At 43.3% G+C, this 10,997-nt stretch overlaps 1 pseudogene; it reads right to left on the minus strand.

Moving 5' to 3' along the window:
• Nucleotides 1-3,038: 3,038 nt before the first annotated feature.
• LOC118600923 lies at nucleotides 3,039-3,157 on the minus strand (annotated as a pseudogene).
• Nucleotides 3,158-10,997: the final 7,840 nt, after the last annotated feature.

Consider the following 10,997-nt stretch of genomic DNA (forward strand, 5'->3'; position numbering starts at 1 on the left):
GAGGTTATCCAGCCAGGGATTTGGGCCATTGCTCCTTTTCTGCAAAAGTGTCCTGTTGCTGTGGCTGCTGTGATTTTGGTTTGCCTTGATGACAGCAGCACAGGAGACAGGCCAGCTCTAAGGCCCCAGCTCTGTAGTTCCCAACTTCACCAAAGGCACATCTGTAGTAAGAGGAGAAGTGAGGGAGGGTTCAAGCAGATTTCGTGAACTGTTGGCTGACTGTAATCCCTCACATGGGTTCTCCCTGACGAGCGCACCAGCACTTCCCCACCTACTCCCTGTTGCTCGTTACAATAACCCCCATTAAAGAAAGGTAGGTTTAGGGAGGTCACGTGACTTGCACAAAGAGCATACAGAGTTAATGTCTGACCCAGGTCTCCTGAGCTACTGGACCATGATCCAGCCACTCATCTAGCCTAAGCAGCTGTCCCTCCACAAAATAGCATGGGAGCTAGAGGCTGGAGGCTGAACCATGCCCTGCCCTCGCCTGGGAGACATGGCCTTCACTTTGAGTCTGGACTCAGCAGAATTGCCACAAGAAGTGCAGTGTAGACTGAGTGAGGGCTGGACACAAGAAAATGTTTTTTTGTTGTTGTTGTTTTTTGTTTTTGTTTTCTGTTTATGGTTTTAGAAGACCTAACATCTTTCATGGTACCAGCTTCCTGTACCAGGGAACATCAGTGCAACCCTCACCTGAGAGACATTGAAATCACCCACGAAGATGCAGAAGGTCTGAGTTGTGGGGAACAGAGAGGAAGGGAAACCCAAGTGCTGAGGACTCCTGTGGACCCAGAGAAGAGGGGCTGCTTTCTGCCTCTGGAAACCACTGCAACAACAGCCCGCCCCCTGGTTCACAGACAGTACAGCTCCTTCATCCCACTGCTTAGCCCTGTCCCTGCCCTGGGCTGACACCTGGTGTCCAGGAAGGCTCAGCACAATCTTGTCCCAAGGCTGCAAGGACCCATGCATGGGATAGAGGGTGGAGAGACAGGCAGCTTTGCTGAAGCCTGGACTCTTCGACTCTCTCTTTTCCTTCTTGACACCTCTTCTCCCCCACCGTATACCCTCTCCCCAAAGGAGAACAGCTGCCACACCATTCCCAATCCTTCCAAACTTTCCTAGCCAATGGCATTTTCCTAAATGAAGCCAGGGACTGTGGTTTGGTCTGATGATTCATGATTTTAGACAGGCTGAACAAAGAACTCTAAAAAGTAGGTCATTTTGTTTAATTTCATCAGACTCCAGACTTTAGTGGCTTATGTTTCATGTGGATAGAAGCTGACCTAGCCACAATGAAACTGAGGAATGAGGAGAAAAGGGCTGTTGCTGAGGACAGAAGACATCTCCACCATGACCAATTTGTCAGGCAATGCATCTCAGACGCCAGTCTGGGCCCTGCCGGCCAGCTCTGAATGCTCTGCCTCTGGTTCAGGTGCTGGGGCTCAACTTTGTCATTCACAGGCCCTGGGCTCAGTGACTAGTGGGTCAGGCCAATGAGCTTGGTCCTGCTGGCTCCCCAAGGCCTATGGGCACTCTCTCCATCTTAGGTATGCCCTGTCTTGCAGGTTCACTGCTCACACCCTCCAGAAGACAGTTCCAGGGCTTTCTTAATGGGAAACAAGGCCTTCCAGGCTTTGCCCTGGCTCCCCAGCAACCCTGAGGTGAGGACACATCCTAGCATATGGCTTTGGGGATGGAGGTAGTATAGAAGGTGAGGAAGCCCTTAACCAGGAGAACAGAGTTAATGCATGGGGTGACCAGTGCCAGATCTTCTCTGGTTCCCATCCAGGAACTGGGTGCAGAGGTTGTGAAGTCCCTTCTGGACTGCAGCTTGTGGTTCTAGGAAAATTCTTCGGGGTGTTTTATTCCTCTAGGCCCCTCTACCTGTTTGAGGATGCTGCTAGTACACTTAAGACAGGACTCAAGGTCAGAAACAAAGGTCTTTGTCAATCCAGGAAGGGGAAGGGTAGAAGGAAAGCCAACTCCTGGCAGACATGAGGCACCCCCAAGTGTGTCGTCCAGACTCCAAAGAGAACTAGGCCATTGTCTTGAGCCTTCCTGGAAGGCCATATTGCTTTTCCTTCTTCAATCTATCTCACCATCTGGACAGAAGCTGCAAAAACATAAAGTTCAGCTGACAAAGTGATACGTGAAACATGTCCCAAGAATCTCTGGTGGCCTAGCTCCTGCTTTCTTCCAAACGCTGCTAGAGACAGATCTTAAGGGAACATCAGTGCATTGGCCTCTACTGGGCTCTGGGAGTGTTCCAGCCCTGAGCATCTGTGCTGTAATGTCAGCCTTCCTGCTCAAGTCTTTCCTTTAGTAGGGCTGCTCTTTTCAAGGGGCACTTGGTGCTCAGGTGTCAGCTGCAATTTATGAGAGGAGAGTGACCTGCCAGGGTTTGGGGCTATCAGACAAGGCCACTCTTAACTTAAAAAGTTTTGGTTTTGATCTTCTCTATTGTAATTTATTTCCATTTCATTAACTTCTTAAATTATTTTTAAGATTTCCTTCTTTATTTGAGTTTATTTATTTGAGTTGCATTTACTTTTTTCTAATGCCTTGAGTTTAAAGCTTAGCTCTTGATATATATTTAAACATATTCATGTAAAGCTATACATTTCCCTCTAAGTACATATTTAAAGACATTCTGCAATTCTGTGTCAAGTTTATTACTATCTAGTTTCTAGTTTGAATTTTTTTTTCTGATTTCAATTGTGATCTTTTTCTTTCATCTAATGGTAACATAGAAATATGTATTTTAAATGTCCTATCATATGTGGATTTTCAAATTATTGGGTTTTAGTTATTGTTATTATTGCTGGCTTTCTAGCTCAATTGCTTTGAAAGCAGAAAACACCTTCAGTATGACATCAATCCTTTGAAATTTATAAAGAATTGCTTTGTGGCCCACCATATGGTCAACTTTTTCAAGTGTTTTTTTTTTTTTTTTTTTTTTTCAGGCGAGGCAACCCTTGGTTGACCTCACAGATTGTAAAGATCTTGTCAGCTTATGATCCCTTATTTTTAATTTTTTACTCCTATAGCACCTGGTCTTCCTAGGTGGTCTCCCATCCCAGTACTAACCAGGCCCAACCCTGCTTAGTGTCTCAGATCAGACAGGATCAGGCTTGTTCAGCAAAGCATGGCTGTAAACATAGCTAGCCTTTCTTATCACATCTATAGTCACTTCTATTTCTTCCTCTCCTCACTCCTACATATCTTTGACCCCAGACTAAGCCTCCATCTACTTTTACCTGATCTGATGCTCCTGACTGGGGTTTCTACCATTTGGGTCACATTTCCAGCCCCTTCTATAGGTAGGTACCAGAGCCATTTGTATTTATTGTGTGCCAGACACTATTCTAGGTATTGGGATCTCTAAAGTGCAAATTTAAACACATCATTCTCCTACTTAGTATTACCTCTTGCCTCTCCATTTTCCTCTGGATGAAGCCTTAATTCCTACCTATCTCTCCAGCCTCATCCCTCTTACCCTTCTTCCCTTCCCCAAGCAGGGTGCTGTGTGGAGTAAGGCTGGCCTGTCTGGGAAAGAGATGCTTGGTTTGGGGAACATGGGGGCTCTGGGTGTCGGCGTTGGAGTTTGTCTACCTAGCCTGGGCTAGCTGTCTCAGGCTACCCCGTGCCAGAGGAGGCTCTGTTTCCCTTGGCTGGGAGCCCCTGGGGCAGCACGTGAGCTGGAACTCCAGTTCCAGGGAGACAAAAATAGGAGCAGATATCCTGGACTGGTGAGCCAGGGCTGAGCTGTGCCAGGGCCTTTGTTTCTAACTTGAGAGAGGCTTCAGGTTCCTGTCTTTTTTCTAAGAACTGGTGATGTGCCAAGTGGGCACCACAGTGGCCAGAATCAATAAGAAGAACAATACTCTGGGGGAAAAAAACTACAGTCACAAGATTGTGGTGCGTGCACGCGTGTGTGTGTCAGTTTCCTTGTCTGTCACATGATTACATGTGTCTTCATACGTGTAGTTCATATCTGCGGGTGTGCGTGTCCCTGTGTCCCCGTGTGTGTGTACCTGTCTGTGTTATATGTTGAGAGGGAGAAGAAGGGAGAGTCTGTATTGTGTCCTGTGTCTGTGAATTAGTTGTATGCCTGCCTGTGCATATCTGTATGTATATCTGTATCCCGTGTCTGGGTGTATCTGATATATGTTTGCATTTGTTTCTAAGTCTATATATATATATATATATATATATATATATATATGTATTTTATATTCAGAAGGCATTTTATGTATAGCTCATGCTTTCAATAACAGTGACCCCACCAATTACCAATCAAGAGAATCATTTGAATACAGACAGTGTGTCGCAGTACCAGGGATATGTTTTCATGGTTATTGTAACAGTGAAACCCCTTTATATCACGAGATCTTTCTAGTACTTCAGCAAAAGAGTGTATTATAATACAAATCCATCTTATATATATATTTTTTGATCTCCAGTACAAAGCTTTCCAAACTGCCCTGCAGACACCAAGTTAGTTGGCATCCACGGGGCATTTTTCAAGAGTTGGGCTTTATGAAATTTATTTCCCTTCTTTCTGAATCAGGTGAGTTTGCAGCTGTCTTCCATTATGGCCTGATTTGTTGCTTGTATCCACCATTCTTCTACTTTTTCCTAACAATGGGGCAATAGGAGAGCTGGATTACAGTTTTTCGCTGGTTTTGAACCATCTGACACTCTGTTAGCATATTCTTCTCTTGTTGCCATCAACAATCCAGAACTGAAAAGACCAAAACTTTTCTAGAGCTTCTACTGACCTATAAGCCTATATGTTTATATGTATTTAGTTCCCAAATTCCATGACTTCTTTGATTCCTTCACTCTACTTCAGCCACTCCCTCTTGTGGTCATGTCCTCTCATCAGTAAGAAGGGCTCCACCTCAGAAGTCTCAAAATCCAACGTTTTGGGCTCTGACATGCCCTCCTCTCTCTCCAGTTCTCTCACATTTTGACCCTCACCACACTTGCCTTCTACCATATTGGGCCTCCAGTCTGTCGTGGTTCTCCATCCCCTTCAGCCTTGACCTCCAGGTGTGTCACAGCTCTCTCCTCAGCACCCTCAATGTCCCAACCTTCTTCCACTTTCACCCCAATCAGCCAATGTCCAACAATGCAGCTGAGCTTTGCTGGAGCAAAATCATATACGACGGGGTGGATGAGTCTACCTAAGATTCATTACCTGTAACCACAGCTGGGAGTTCCTCTGCCCGATACAAACTGCCTTCTCTCTCCTGTTTGTAGCTATTCTCTTTTTCGGCTGCACCCTTTCCCTCACCCCAAGTGCTTTGTTTAATTTCAGCACAAAGACCTTGCCTCTTACCACGGCACAGAACTTCCTCCAGGTTAATGGGTGTGGATTTCCTCCATTTTCTGCCCCCCTCACCTCCAAACTGCAGCTGCACCCATCCTTATCTCCTTTTCTTCTCTCTTGATGTCATTCCTCGTATCTGAGGCTAGATTCATCCGAAAGAATCTATCTTAGTTCCCTTTTGCCAATGCTCAAAAGTGATAGAATCCCAACCCAAACCAGATTAAGGAGACAAAAAAGGGATCCTTTACCAACTCATACAACTAGGATGCCCAAAGTTGTATTCTTTTTAAGAACGGTGAGATCCAGGAGCTCATGTGATACTACCTGGATAATGTCATTATTCTGTGCCTCGCTGTCCTCATCTGTAAAATGGGGGTAGTAATATTCCTTACCACATAGAGTTTGTGTGAGGAAGAAAAGCCATCAAAAATGAGATAGCTCCCTTGTTGGCTCTCACCTCTCTTTTTCTCTATGCAGCTGATTTCATTCTTTTCTCTATAGCCTTTCTTTGCTCCCCAGTCAAGTAAGAGAAGGTGATCGCCCACAGCTCAGCATATCAGGTCAGTTAGAACTAGAATATTTTGATCCCAATTCTTAATACTTGGAAGAGAGAATCCTATTTGGTTTAGTTTTGGTCAGTGTCCACCACTGGGCTATTCAGGTATGTTGAGAAGAGAAGTACCTGGTAAAATGTGGGCCATAGCAGGCCCACCCTGAGGGTAGTTGGAACACCATAAAGAGAAAAGAAATTGTGAGTTGGCTAGACATCTCAAAAGGTATCCATTACAATTGGAGAATGGGGGATCTCAGTCAGCTGCATGAGTAGGTATAATACGGGGAATGAAGCTAGAACCTTTCCTTGATGTAGATAAAGAAAGGCCGAGCATTCCAGGTGTATAAGTTCAGTCTTTATTCAATGTCCTGGAGTCCCTGGAGGTTGAAGGAAAGTAGTCCTGGCAAGAAGATCAAAGATGCTATTTAGGAAAAAAGACAACAGTGGTGAGTCCTTGTAGGGACAGTACAAGAAGCTGCTGGGGCTCATTCTGGCTAGGTCCTGTGGATTTCATTTGCTCAGATCCCAGATCAAAGATGTGCTAAGGGAAGCCTCTGGAAACCACAAGTACTAACAAGTCATGGTGTGGGGAATCGGCCTCCCATCCAAGTCCCAGGCTTCTAGGAAAAACCCTTCTGTATAAATAAAGGAGATGCTGGTGCCACACCTCACTGTGGCTTGTGTCACAGAAGCAGAAGTGGTCGGTGGGACACATGGAGAGATTCCAGGGGTCAAGACAAAGTGAAAGATTATAGGGGACCAGCCATCTACCAACTGGTTGCACATGATCAGGGTACAAAACCATCTGTGAGAGTGGCATTGCCCCAAAGCGAGGAGGAATCCCTCCCTCCAAACCTGACCACTTTCAGATTTTGTTTTCACTTTCATTTTAATTCTCTTATTGTGTTAAGAAACATAAATAATAGGACTTTTACTTTTTAATATATAACAACAAAACAACAACAACAACAACAACAACAACAACCTCTTATTCAGAGCTTACTATGTGCCAGGCACTGATTTAAGTTTGTTTATATGTATTAACTCATTTAATCCACATGACTTTTGAGGTAGGGACTATCATTATTCTTATTTTACAGATGAGGAGACCAAGGCACAGAGAACTTAAGCAACTTGTCTAAAGTCACACAGATAATAAGTGGCAGAACTGGGATTCCGATCCAGGCCATCTGTGCTCTTAGCCACTCACTCAGTACTGCTGCTCTCACTCCCATGATGTGTATCGTTTAAGTTCTTTTGGAAGCAAGAAACAGCCTCCCACAAGCTGCTTCGTGGAAAGGAAAGGTTATTAAAGGGTAGAAGTGGGGCTAAAAGAAAGAGATGGAAACTTGGAAGTCTAAATATAGTGCAGCCTTTAGGAACCTGGAAATGGAGGTTCTCTAGAGCTCAAAGGCTATCCAGCATCCTTGACAGCAAGATGGAGTTCAAGGCCCCCCACTCCAGAGTCACCTCATGAACACTATCCAGCATATTTCAGGTGTCTGCTCCATGTTTGCCTTATATAGTCACTGGCTTTTCTTTCCTCAGCTCAATATCTTTTTTCTCTCTTAGCTAAAGCCTCCTCACACTTTTGTCTTACTTATCCCATAGCTCCCCCCCACCTCAGAACCTTTTAATTGTTAGTACTCCTAACTGCCTGACCTTTTTCAAAGTTATAATTCTGAGACAGAAAAACTGACTGGCTTAACTCTTCTTTTTGAGTCAGTTCAGGTTATAGGAGGGTAGTCAGCCTAAGGTTTGTCTTCTCTTGGGTCTGGTATCTACCTCTAGTCCAATAAGTTCAGACTAGGATGGGGATTGAAATTACATGGTCATCTATAGTTGCCCTTTCAGGCAGTGCTGTGGATGAGGCTGCTTCCTCAGAAGGCGTCTCTATGATAGGAACGTGTAGGTCAGGTCCTGTCTAAGCATCATGTCATCAGTCTAGACTATTCTCTGCCCCAAGTGCATCACATTTCCTCACCCTCTTAGAAATGTATCTTTCCCTGCTGCTTCTCTCCAGTCCTAATCCACTGAGGACAAGATCTACAGCCATTGATTCAAACATTGGTCAAAGAATGAAGGGAAGGGACAAGAGTCAGCAGAACTGTTTTTACAAACCTGGGGCTCGCTTACTGTCAGATATGAGTGGGGTCCTTTAGTTCCTCCTCTCTACTTTCTTATCTGTGTAATGGGACTCTTCAGTGCCTCCTACCAGTCTCACAGACCAGACCACGTGGACAGGGTTGCCTGTCCATCCGACAGCCATTCCACTAGCTCCATCTCCTCTTCCTTGCCATATGATCTGTGATTGTGTTTGGATGCTCAGGAAAGTGGTCCCTTCACAGTCCCAGAGGACACATGTCCATGTTCAGGCCATCATGGTAATTCCATTCTCCTTGCCAGTGATGGTGTCAACTTGATAATGGACATAGGATGCCACCTTGGCCAATGTATCAGCTGAAGGGGAAAAGGTTTCTGTCCCTGACGAAAATTAATTCATGTGAAGAAACTTTCCCTTTGATTCTAGGGTCAGGGCCCATTGCAATCTCTGAAGTTCTTTGTTCTTTCAGAGTTATAGGAAAGCATATTTTATGCTAAGCTGGAATAAGTGGTTTCATTCAAGTAGGTATACAAAAAAGATGAAGGTCCTTCATCAGGGATGATGCAGGGTTTCATGCCCTGGGGTAGAAAGTGGAAATTAAAAAGGAGGAGGCTAAGATAGAAGATCTCTAGGTCCTGTCCTATCACGAGCAGATAGAATTGTGTAATCATTTTTCTCTAAACATTATCATGTTAGGTGAAATTGATCTAGTTTAATAGGAAGGGCCAACCTTTTGCCCCAATTTGTCACTCAAATATTGACCCTGCCTCCTACTTCCTTTGCCCATTGTACGAGGATCTCTCTCCCCTACACCTCTCCTCTTTAATATCCAGTTAAGATACCTGGAGGTATGTTTTACAATGGCAGCTTTTCTGTGGCCGGCCTGCCCTCTGCCGGTTAAGGAGATGGACTGTGGAGAGGTGAACTTCTGGGAAGGGTCAGCTTTCCGGAAAGGGGATGTTATCAGTAGACAGGATTTCCTTTGGGGTCATTCTTAGCCATTTATTCACCAGGAGTAAGGTCTGTGACCCAACCTTTGAATGGGTGGTGGAAGCTTCCCGCTGAATACAGCTGCTTGGTTTAGGAGTTAGAAAGTTGTCTGCCTGTTTAAGTTCTTTTATACTTACACAATGGAGAGATAGGAGAGACCTCATTTACCTAGTGATAAAAACAAAATTCCTATGTCATCCCAAAACTTTTAATGAATAAAAAAATTCCTAGACAAATTGATCTTTAGCAATTGCTAAAGTTTATCAACTTACTAATAAGGGATCAGCAAGATAAAAAAAAAGCTTATGCTTTGGGTATGGAAAGGATATGTAAGTTGATGAGTTATGTAGTTAGGATGTAGAAGACATAAGCAGCTAGTTTAGGGGAAGAAACAGCCCTAACCAGGTGAAGAGTTCAGTTTCATTACATATGTTAACAAAAATGTCATTCAAGTCCATTATTACAGAGGCAACATGGAGGAGGAGTTTGTGATGCCACGGGCATTGGCTGTCAATCAGAGATCAAAAATCCAGTATGTCTTCAAACATGAACAGTTAGGAAGGTGTGCATTGAAGTAGAAAAAATTTGATCAGATTTGCTGTTATTTGTTTTTAAATTAAAATGAAGATGCATTTTTAAAAAATCCAATATGTCTAAAGAGCAAAGGATGATGATACATTTGTGGCTGCTAATGATAATAATAAAGTTTCATTTCTCAAGAATGATGTCTGGTAAGCTGATTGTTGTGGAAACATAAACCACAGACATGGCAGCAAATAACAAGTTCTGACGTGAAACAGGCTGCTCGGCATGTTTTTCTCAAGCAGTAAGCAATGCAGATAAAATAAGTTTACACTCTGCTTCCTCCCAGCCCCTACCATGCAAATGAAAGCAGAGGTGTGGTGGACACCAGAATAAAACCTGGTGTTAAGTAATTATAGAGAAGACTTATTTGTATAAGTGAAATAGGGAAGTAATCTTATTAATTGAAGTAAGAATAACATGACAAGTGCTAAGTAGAGAATATGAAGGCATATCCTATTGTTGAAAATTAGCTGGCTCTTCATTTCGAGGAAGATGTTATAATAATTTTCTATATTGTCATAGGATGAGATGGTGAAAGAATATCTCAGAAATCATACACACATCTAGTTGTCTCACATATGTTGGAGCAAACATTTAGACTCTTAGAACTTTGAGACCCTGGAGACAATGTCCTTTTAAGAGTTGAGAAATAGAGAAAGATTTGGGAAAAACAAACAAACAAAAAAGCAGTATTTAAGAGGCTACAAGGAAGTTCTGTGGTTGACTATTGAAGTCAGTATAAGACTGAAAGGCAACAGTAAATATCCAAATAAATCATTTCAAAAGGTAATTTTCACAACACAGATTTCTTATCGTGCTGCAAATATTTTAAAAATTTATATAAAATGGCAATATTGTAAAAACTAAACTTTATGACATTAACCGATATCCCTACATGTCGTTTGTCTCTACTAATAATGTATGGTTTAAAGCCTACTAAAAGGAGTCTCAAATCTCCCTATACAAATTTCAAATCTCCCTGCATGTTTTTTTCCCCCAGGAATCATACCACTGAAATGAAACCTTTTTTCAACTAAACAATGGTTGGAAATACTGTATTTGAGCTCTTCCCACAAGTGGGTACGAAAATCCTAACTGGGTTCCAAACTCTAAATTACTAGACTGATTAAACTATGTGTTGAATGGTAAGTCCTTTATTCATTCGTCCTCAGTTAACTCTACTTACAAATGTTGACTAGTATTCCATTGGTTTCGAATGTATTAACCTCCCAGTCAGCTATTGTAAATTCAGTCCCATTTTTAAATTTAATCAGCTAATTGCATGACATGAAAGCAAAATTTCCAAACCAGCGCTCCTCGAACAGCTTTTCCCGCGAGGCTCCGCCCCTCACTTGCTCCGCCCCTCACTTGCTCCACCCCTCACTTGCTCCACGCCCCTCTTCCGTACACACCACCTCCGCGGCGGGCGT

The sequence above is a fragment of the Rousettus aegyptiacus genome, unplaced genomic scaffold (genome assembly GCF_014176215.1).
Source record: "Rousettus aegyptiacus isolate mRouAeg1 unplaced genomic scaffold, mRouAeg1.p scaffold_m13_p_3, whole genome shotgun sequence".
Classification (NCBI taxonomy): Eukaryota; Metazoa; Chordata; class Mammalia; order Chiroptera; family Pteropodidae; genus Rousettus; species Rousettus aegyptiacus.